Here is an 11,676-nt window from a genome sequence, read left to right on the forward strand (position 1 = left end):
TTTTTGAGGCGGAGTCTCGCTCTGTCGCCCGGACTGGAGTGCAGTGGCCGGATCTCAGCTCACTGCAAGCTCCGCCTCCCGGGTTTATGCCATTCTCCTGCCTCAGCCTCCCGAGTAGCTGGGACTACAGGCGCCCGCCACCTCGCCCGGCTAGTTTTTGTATTTTTAGTAGAGACGGGGTTTCACCGTGTTAGCCAGGATGGTCTCGATCTCCTGACCTCGTGATCCGCCCGTCTCGACCTCCCAAAGTGCTGGGATTACAGGCTTGAGCCACCGCGCCCGGCCATATTAATTTTTACTGAATATTCTATATTATTATTTTTAAAGATTCTACAATATTCCAGCTTATTTAACCAGTTTCTCACTGTGAAACACAAATTGGTTGTTTCTAGCTTTTCATCCATGTAGCAAAGTTAAATTAAAAATCCTTGTTGTGGTCAGGGGCAACGGCTCACGTCTATAATCCTAGCACTTCAGGAGGCTGAGGCGGGTGGATTGCTTGAGTCCAGGAGTTTGAGACCAGTCTGGGCAACTTGGAAAAACTCTATCTCTACCAAAAATAAAAAAATTAACTGGGCATGGTGGCGCATGCCTATAGTCTCAGCTATAGTCCCAGCTTCCCTGGGAGACTGAGGTGGGAGGATCACCTGAGCCCAGGGAGGTCAAGACTGCAGTGAGCTGAGATTGCACCATTGTACTCCAGCCTATGAGACAGACTGAGACTCCATCTCAAAAAAAAAAAAAAATCCTCATTGAGAGGGGGCTTGAAGATCCCTGACTAGAGGCACCCAGCACTTGCCTCTTTACACAGAAGGATTAAAACAATGAGTAGATAACAACATGTAAAATAACAGCTTCTAAAAGGGAATTCAGCAGGGAACCTCCGAGGCATGAAAGAAGAGGGAAGGAAAGCAGCTGGCCAAGCTGGATCAGCTCAGAGGTGGGAGGAAGTCCTCATTGCAAGAGGAGTAGGGGAAAGTAAGGGAGAGAATGCCAACAGTCCATATTCCCACCATGGACTCCTGGAATCCTAGCCAGCCACAAGAGAGTCCCTTGGCCCTCACAGGCCCTGAGACTTGTATAGGGAGCTGCCTGGAGTTCACAGAATGGCATTGCTCCACAGAGGGAGTTAGTGCTGGGTCCCACAAACCTGAGACCCAAGTAGCTGCAGCATGGTACTATATTGAGAGCTCAGCCCCCACTAGACTACATCCTACCCTGGGACTCCACAGCCTCTGCATCTCCACATCCCTAAAGCCCTGCTTACATACTCTCATACCCACCCAGAGGGCTTCAGTGTCATTATGCTGGATGGATCCAGCAGTGCAGCCAGGTCCCCAGCACTGTTGTTCACAGTGTCTTACACCCTGGGAAGTGGGCAGTGCACACACTAGAGAGAGTGTCGCCAGAATAAAAGGAGCTGAACCATGTATTCCCCAGATCATGAAAGCCATCTACTTGGGGCTGCTGCCACTAACAGCAACTCTACCTCTTTCAGGGCTGGGGCACCACACACCTGCGTGTACCTTCAAGGACCCTGAGGACTGGTCCACCCGCATACTGTTTTGGGGCCTGAGGACAGGCCAACTCCACTGGTTGCCAACAGTGCCTGAGTGCACCACCTACAGGCCTGTGTATTGAACTGCCCTGCCTACTGCAACTGGTGGTGATGTGTGCCATCCAGGGGCCAGAGGACAGGTCTGCCCAGCTGACCACCACCACCACTGGTGCCCAAGCGTGTTATCTAAGGATCTGGAGATTGACCCACCCGGCCTGTCACTGCTGTCCATGCATGCTGTCTGGAGGCCTGGAGATAGGCCTACCTTGCCCACCACTACTGGCCTACATGTGTGCCATCCCGAGGTGTAAGACAAGCACATTTCATCTTCTGCCAGTGTCCACATATGCCTCCCAGGGACCCAGGGACTAGCCCACCCAGCCTGCCACTACCACAGCCACTGGCAGTCACCCACATGTGCCACCCAGGGCCCTGGAGACTAGCTCACCTGGTCTGCTTTTGCCACCGCTGGTGCTATGTGCATTGCTTGGGGTCCCAAAGATTGGTCTACCATCATTGCCACAAGTGACCCCGCGCACACCATGTGAGGGCCCAAGGACCTGCCCACCTGGTCCATTGCTGTCACTGCTAGCACCCAAGCAAGCCAGCTGGAGGCCCAAACACTGGCCCACTCAAGGGCCCATGGACTGGCACACCCAGCCCACTACCACCAACACTAGTGCTTAAGGACCAGCCCACCTGGCATTCCCATCCCTAGCAAAGCCTCACCACAGCCTTCATTAACAACTGCAACATAAGCCACCGAGAAAATCATAGACATTAATGACACTGATTACAGCCATAGAAACTATACTACTGCGCCCATCTAGAATCAACACCAAAGCATGATACCCAGACAACACTATGGATAATGTTCAAAGGAAAAATTTTTTTCCCTACAAATGGCAATCCACAAAATTCGAAGAAGTGACCATTACTCCAGATGCATAGATATCAACGTGGGCATGAGAAACATAAAAAAAGCAAGAAACATGACATCTCCAAAAGAAAACAGTAATTATTCAGTAATAGTTACCAATGAAAAATCTATGAAATGCCTAAAAACATTAAAATAATGATATTAAAGAAACTCAGTGAGGCTGGACGCGGTGGCTCATGCCTGTAATCCCAGCACTTTGGGAGGCTAAGGCAGGCGGATCACGAGGTCGGGAGATCAAGACTATCCTGGCTAACATGGTGAAACCCCGTCTCTACTAAAAATACAAAAATTAGCCTGGTGTGGTGGCCCATGCCTGTAATCCCAGCTACTCAGGAGGCTGAGGCAGGAGAATCGCTTAAATCCGGGAGGTGGAGGTTGCAGTGAGCTGAGATCGCGCTACTGCACTCCGGCCTGGGCAACAGAGCGAGACTCTATCTCAAAAGCAAAACAAAACAAAAAGATGAACAATATAAAGGAATCAGAATAACAGTTAATGACCTGAATGAGAAATTCAATAAAGAGATATCATAAAAAGGAACCAAACAGAAATCCTGGAGTTCAATGACTAAAATTGAAAATACAATCAAGGGCTTCAACAATAGATCAAGTCAAACAGAAAAAATAATTTCCAAACTTGAAGACAGGTCCTTTGAAATAACCCAGTCACACCAAAAAAATAAATAAATAAAAATAAAAAAGAATGATAAAAGTCTATATAACATGTGGGACACCATAAAGTGACCAAATATTTGAATTCTGGGAATTCTAAGAGGAGAACACATGGAAGGAGGCATAGAAAACTTATTTAATAAAATAATATCTGAAAAATTCCCAAGGCTTGAAAGACATGTAGACAACTAGATACAAAAAGATCAAAGATTCCTGAATAGACTGAACCCAAAAAGGTCTTTTCCAAGGCAGGTTATAGTCAAATTGTCAAAAGTCAAAGACAAAGAATTCTAAGAACAGCAAAAGAAAAGCATCGAGTCACATAAAAGGGAATCACTATCAAACTGACAGGGAATTTTTTTGTGCAGAAATTCAGGAGAGAATAGGATGAGAAATTCAAAGTGCTGAAAGGGAAAAGAAAATCCAAAACTGTCAACCAAGTCTACCATACCCAGCAAAGCTATCCTTAAAAATGTAGAATAAAGAAAGTCTTTCCCAGACAAGCAAAAACTGAGGGAACTCATGAGTCCTACAAGAAATGCTTAAGGGAATCCTACATCTGAAAATAAAAGGACACTATCTACCATCATGAAAACACAGAGAAGTATAAAACTCACTGGTAGAATGGATAGACAAATGAGAAGGGAGTCAAAGTTACCACTACAAAAAAAAAAAAAAAAAAAAAAACTGTAAAGGTAAAGAATAAAAGAGAAAGGAACAAGGAATATACGAAACAATCAGGACACAATAAACAAAATGGCAGGAATAAGTCCTCATCTATCAATAATAACCTTATTTTTTTTTTTTTTTTGGCAGAGTCTCGCTCTGTCGCCCAGGCTGGAGTGCAGTGGCATGATCTCGGCTCACTGCAAGCTCCGCCTCCCGGATTCACGCCATTCTCCTGCCTTTAGCCTCCGAAGTAGCTGGGACTACAGGCGCCCGCCACCACACCCGGCTAATTTTTTTGTATTTTTAGTAGAGACAGGGTTTCACTGTGTTAGCCAGGATGGTCTCGATCTCCTGACCTCGTGATCCGCCCGCCTCAGCCTCCCAAAGTGCTGGGATTACAGGCGTGAGCCACCGCGCCTGGCCAAATAATAACCTTGAATGTACATAGTTTATATAATTATATAATGATGAAGGGATAAATTCAGCAAAATGATATAACAATTGCAAATATATATGCACCCAACACTGGAGCACCCAGATGTATAAAGCCAATATTATTAGAGCTAAGGAGAGAGATCTCAATAAAATAATAGTTTGGGGCTTCAGCATCTCACTTGCATCACTGGACAGATCATCTAGACAGAAAATCAATAAACATTGGACTTAATCTGCACTACAGACCAAATGGACCTAACACAACATTTACAGAACATCTCATCCAACAGCTGCAGAACACATGTCCTTCTCATCAGCATCTGGAACGTATGGTCTCCAGGATAGAACATATGTTAGGCCACAAAACAAATCTCAACACATTTTTAAAAGTCAAAATATCAAGTATCTTTTCAGACCACAATGCAATAAAACTAGAAATCAATAACAAGGGGAATTTTGAAAACTAAAAATACATGGAAATTAAACATGCTCCTGGATGACCACTGGGCCAGTGAAGAAATTAAGAAGAAAAAAGATTTATTGAAATAAATGAAAATAGAAACACAACTGGCCAAAATCTATGGGACACAGCAAAAACAGTATTAAGAGGCAAGTTGGTAGCACTAAATGCCTACATAACTGGAAAGATTTTAAATAAACAAACTAGTGATGCACTTCAAGGATAGAAAAATCAAGAACAAACCAAATCTCAAATTAGTATAAATAATAAAGATCCAAGCAGAACTAAATGAAATAAAGACTGAAAAAAATCACAGGGATCAATGAAACAAAAAGTTTTTAAAGATTAACAAAACTGATAAACTACTAGCTAGGCTAACCAAGAACAAGAGAAGATCTGGATAAATACAATCAGAAACTAAGAAGCAAACATTACAACTGATACTAAAGAAACACAAAGGATCATTAGAGACTACTATGAACAATTATATGCTAATGAAGTAAAAAGCCTAGAAACAGATAAATTTCTGGACACATACATCCTATCAAGATTGAAACAGACAACCTAAACAGACCAACAATGAGTAACAAGATTAAATCGGTAAGAAAAAGTCTCCCAGCAAAGAACAGCCTATGAGAAAATGGCTTTACTGCTGAATTCTACCAAATTCATAAATAAGAACTAATACCAATTCTTCTAAAGTTATGCCAAAAAACTGAAGGAGAGAATTCTTCTTAAGTCATTTTACAAGACTAGCATTACCCTGATACCAAAATCAGACAAGGACACAGCAACAACAAAACTACAGGCCAATATCCCACATAAACATAGATACAAAAATTCTCAACAAAACACTAGCAAACCAAATCCAACAACACGTCAAAAAGAGAATATATCATAGTTAAATGGGATTTATCCCAGGGATGCAGACATGGCTCAGTGTACACAAATCAATAAATGTGATATATTACATCAAGAGAATGAAGGGCAAAAACCATATGATCATCTCAACAGATGCAGAAAATGCATTGATAAAATTCAACATCACTTCATGATAAAAACTCTCAACCAATTAGGCATAGAAAGAACACAATTTAGCATAATAAAGGCCATATATGACAAATCCACAGCTAACTTTATACTGAATGGGGAAAAACTGAAAGCCTTTCTTTTAAGAACTGACACAAGAAAAGTGTTGGTGGAAGGGCTGAGGCAAGGCCTGTTTGTCTGACATAATGTAAGAGTGTTGGAACATGTCCTGGATCCAAGGTCTAAAACCCTTCGTGGCCTATGGAACACCAAACTCTGTGCCAAAGGGTGGAAGGGTGCCCTGCCGCACTACAATCTAAGCCCAGGGCATAAAACCCCTTGTGGCTTGGAGAGAACCCAGGGCTCAGGGCCCCTCCCAGCCTCTGGAATGTGTCCAGACTCACTGGCCCCTTGCTCCTTGCTCTCCCAAGATTGTAAATTCATTGTATCTTGAATTAGAAGAACCTGTTCTCCCTTATCTCAAGTAGCAGAGCATATGCTAAACTGTCACATCTACGTTTGATGCACCGCTACCTTTCTACCCCCACGTCTTCACGTCCTCACCTGTCTACCCCCACATCCACACATCCTCACCACCTGCTTCTTTGTATGATTACCAATAAACAGTGTGGGCTCCTAGAGCTTGGGGCTTTCACAGCCTCCATACTGGTGTTGGTCCCCTGGACCCACCCTATGTACTCTTAACTTGTCTTGTGTCATTCCTTTGACTCTGCCGGACTTCATAGCCCCCAAGACCTGGTGTTGGGTCTGATCACCCCAACAAAAAAGGATGTCCACATTCACCACTCCTACTCAACCTAATACTGGAAGTACTAGGTAGAGTAGCTAGACAAAAGAAAGAAAAGTCATCCAAATTGGAAAAGAGAAAGTCAAATTGCACCTCTCTGCAGACATCATGATCTTATATCTAGAAAAGCCTAAAGACTCCACCAAAAAACTTGTAGAACTGATAAATGAATTTAGCAAAATTGCAGGATATAAAAATTAACATACAAATGTTAGTTGCATTTCCACACATCAACAATGAACTAGCTGAAAAATAAATCAAGAAAAAAATCCCATTTATGATAACTACAACATAAAATATAAACATAAAATACCTAGGAATAAATTTAGCCAAGGAGTTGAAAGACCTCTACAAGGAAAACTATGAAACACTGATGAAAAACAATTGAAGACGGCAAACAAATATAGACATCACTTGCTCATAAATTGGAAAAATTAATATTATTAGAATGACCATACCACCCAAAGCAAACTACAAATTCAATGTAAACCCTAAACCAATGACATTCTTCAAATAAATAGAAAAAATCCTAAAATCCATATAGAACCACAAAAAAACTCAAATAGCCAAGGCAATACTAAGCAAAAAGAACAAAGCTGGAGGGCATCACACTACTTGACTTGAAAATGTACTATAAAGCTATAGTAACCAAAACATCATGGTACTAGTATAAAAGCAGACACATAGGCCAATGCAACAGAACAGAGAATCCCCAAATGAACCCATATATTTACAGCCAACTGATTTTCAGCAAAGATGACAAGAACATACATTGGGAAAGAACAACCTCTTCAAGAAATGATGCTGGGAAAACTGGATATTCTTATGCAGAAGAATGAAACTAGACTCCTATCTCTTGCCATATACAAAAATCAACTCAAAATGGATTAAGGACTGAAACATAAGACCCAAAACTATAAAACTACTAAAATAAATCACAGTGGAAATGCTTCAGGGCTTTAGTCTAGGCAAATATTTTATAGCTAACACTTCCAAAGCACAGACAACAAAACCAAAAACAGACAAATGAAACCACATTAAACTCAAAGCTTCTGCACAGCAAAAAATTCAACCAACAGAGCAAAGGGACAACCTGTAGAATGGAAGAAAATATTTGCAAACTATTTATCCAACAAAGAATTAGCATCCAGAATATTCAAGGAACTCATATAAGAGCAAAAGAAAAACCACAAAACAATAATCCTATTAAAAAGTAGACAAAGTATCTGAGTAGACATGTCTCAAAAGAAGACGTACAAATGAGCAATAGGTATATGAAACAATGCTCAACAACATTCATTATCAGGGAAATGCAAATCAAAACCATGATGTGGTATCATCTCACCTCAGAATGGCTATTAAAAAAAAATAAATGCTGGTGAGGATGCAGACCAAAGGGAACTCTTATACACTGTTGGTGGGAATATTAATTAGTACAGTCACTATGGACAATAGAATGGAGGTTTCTTAGAAAACTAAAAACAGAACTACCATATGATCCAGCAATCCCACTACTGCGCATTTATCGAAAGGAAAATAAATCAGTATATCAAAGGGATATCTGCACCCTATGTTTATTGCAGTACTATTCACAATAGTGAAGATACGGAATCAACAAGTGTTCTTGAATGGATGAATAAAGAAAATGTGATATATGTACATAATGGAATACTATTCAGCCATAAAAAGAGTGAAATTCTGACATTTGCAGCAATGTGAATAGAACTGGAGGTCATTATGTTAAGTGAAGTAACCCAGGCAGTAAAAGACAAATATTGCATGTTCTCATTCATATATGGGAGCTCAAAAGGCTGATCTCATAGACGTAGAGAGTAGAGTGATAGTTACCAGAGGTTGGGAAGTGGTGAGGCAATGAAGAGAGGTTGGTCAGTGGCTATACACAGATAGAAGGCTTAAGTTCTAGTGTGTGATAGCACAATAGGGTGACTATAGTTAGCAATAACTTATTGTATATAGTCATGTACCACATAACAACTTTTCTGTGAATAATGGACTACGTACGTGATGGCGGTCCCATAAGATTATGCTGGACCTGAAAAATACCTGTCTAGTGACATCTTTATGATACCGAGTTTGTGTAGGCCTAGGCTAATGTATGTGTTTGTGACTCAGTCTTTTAAAAAAAAGTTTTAAAGGTTTTTTTTTTAATAAAGCTAAAAATAGGAAATAGTTTACAGAATAAGGATATATTTGTACAGTTATACCACGTGTTTGTGTTTTAAACTAAGTGTTATTACAAGAGTCAAAAAGTTAAAATGAGTTAAAAGTTAAAAAATTAAAAACTTTTAAGTTTATAAACTAAGTTTATAGTAAGATCAATTTATTATTGAAGAAATTATAAATTTAGTGTAGCCTAAGTGTACAGTGTTTATAAAAGTTTACAGTAGTATACAGTAATGTCCTAGGCCTTCACATTCACTCAACATTCACTCACTCACCCACACACAGCAACTTCCAGGCCTGCCAGTTCCATTCATGGTTAGTGCCCTATATAGGTGTACCATTTTTTAATATTTTATACTGTACTTTAACTGTACCTTTTTAATGTTTATATACACAAATACCACTGTGTTACAATTGCATACAACATTCAGTACAGTAACATGCTGTACAGGTTTGTGGTCTAGGAACAATAATATCATATGGCTTAGCTCAGGTGTACGGTAGACTATTTCGTCTAGGTTTGTGTAAGTACATCCTACCATGTTTGCACATCAAAATCTATGTATCAATGATGCATTTCTCAGAAAACAACATGTCATTAACACCTGACTATATTTCAAAATAGCTAGAAAATTCAAAATGTTCCTAATACGAAGAAATAATAAGTGTTTGAAGTGAATATCCTCAGTACCCTGATTTGATCATTACATATTGTATGCATCAAAATATCACATGTACCTCATAAATATATATAATTATATATCAATAAAAATTAATCTAAATAAATCCTTGTTGATAAGTCTGTATGTATATCCAAGGCTGCTTCCTTAAAATACATTTCCAGAAATGAATATGCTAAGTTAGCCAACGTAAATATTTCTAAGTCCCATGTTGCATATAGTCAAACTGCCTCCAGAAATATTGTACCAATAAATATGGGATTCATAACAGTATATTAATATACTCAAACCCCACAACTGAGTAGCATTTATTTTTAATACTCTGTGAATTTGTTAAAACCAAAATGTATCTAATAGTTGTTCTAAACCACAATTTTCTGAAAACAAATTAGACCAAATATTTTTTCACATTTTATTGGTCACTTTGTATTTCTTCAGGATCAGATCCTTAACTTCTTCCTTTTTTTTTTTTTTTTTTTTGAGGCGGAGTCTCGCTCTGTCGCCCAGGCTGGAGGGCAGTGGCGCGATCTCTGCTCACTGCAAGCTCCACCTCCTGGGTTCACGCCATTGTCCTGCCTCAGCCTCCCGAGTAGCTGGAACTACAGGCGCCCGCCACCACGCCCCGTAATTTTCTGTATTTTTAGTAGAGACGGGGTTTCACCGTGTTAGCCTGGATGGTCTCCATCTCTTGACCTCGTGATCCGCCCGCCTCAGCCTCTCAAAGTGTTGGGATTACTGGCGTGAGCCACTGCGCCTGGCGTGATTTTTCAGTTTTTAAAGTATTTGGAAACATAAATTCTAGTGTCTTTTGGTAGAGATAGCTATCAATTATTTTTTGTGAATATTTCAGAAAGCTCCCACAATCCCAAGAGTGTTTAAGTATTTGTGTATATATATTTACTTCTCTTATAATTTCAATTTTATATTTAATGTTTAATCATCTTGGAAATGTATTTTCTGTAACAACTAGCTACTTTTTTGAAAACTTACTGAATTATGAAACCACTCCTCATTTAGAATTTCATACGTTAATTTTTTCATATACTGAAAAAATTACAGTGTTTTCTCTTGTGCTTTATTGATCTATCAATTGTTTTGCAGTTCCCCTGCCATGCTAACAGAATTATCACATTTTGGAAATATTTTGCCCACTCCTCTCCCTTTTATTCTTTCATACTAAAATTAGAATCATCTTAATCTTACAAATATGGTTTTAACTGACAATTTTACTCACTCATCCCATAAAGGTACATAATTCCTCATGTATGAATCAGCCTTTTCTCAAAAAAATTTCTAAATCATTTTTGTTCTCATATATTTGTTATTAAACTCATTCCCATATTTCATATTTCTACAGCTATTGTGAATACTTTTTCTATTATGCTTTCAAATTAATTATTAGTACTTATGTGTATGTACTACTACCAATTTTATACATATTCATTTTGTAGCTGTTCACAAAATCATATGAATGTGCCATGCATTATTCCAGTGAGAAAGTCTATGAAAGTAATAGGTTCTCAGAGGGACATATACATTCACAAAAGTTTAAACACTGCTGCTTTAAGTGTAAGTTTTCTCAACAACTGTCTAGCAGGTTCACCATTATTTATCCTTACGTGTAAGCAGTTGTCCTGGACACCAAAACCAACTCCAAACTCAGTAAGTCTGCACTAAGCCTCCAAAGCCACACACTGGATAAGTTCCATAACAAGTGGCTTTTTCCTTCCCTAGATGATCAGTTTTAAATTACAGTCTTCTGAGGTAAATCTTCATATTTTCAGGCCATTGTCTCTGTAACCATAGGAAAAAGACAACAGACTTTTCTAGACATATTAGATCTCAAAATTCACTCTCATTTACATGGCCTTTACATATTTAGGTGTGGAAATAACAAATGCACTTTCCAATTTCATCCTTTCTAGATACCTGATTAAGTCATGTTTTCTAACCCCTTCTCAGCTGGAACATGATGATTGCCATGTTCAACTTAGTAGGGTTCATATTGCAAGATTGGGCTTGAATGAAATCCAGGTAACTTAGCCTTTATCTATCAACAATCTGATTCTTTTTTTCTCAGTTTTTATCTAACACCATATTCTTAATCAAGAAAAGATCTCAAACCCCTAATGTAATAATTCATAGAACTTATACCACTTTCTCTCTTAGTTTTCTTCAATATTTGTGACATGTATTTTAGAAAAGTAATACAAGGGTAATAAACAGCTACATGACATGTGCTTT

The sequence above is a fragment of the Trachypithecus francoisi genome, unplaced genomic scaffold, assembly GCF_009764315.1.
Source record: "Trachypithecus francoisi isolate TF-2019V2 unplaced genomic scaffold, Tfra_2.0 Lachesis_group10, whole genome shotgun sequence".
NCBI classification, from domain to species: Eukaryota; Metazoa; Chordata; class Mammalia; order Primates; family Cercopithecidae; genus Trachypithecus; species Trachypithecus francoisi.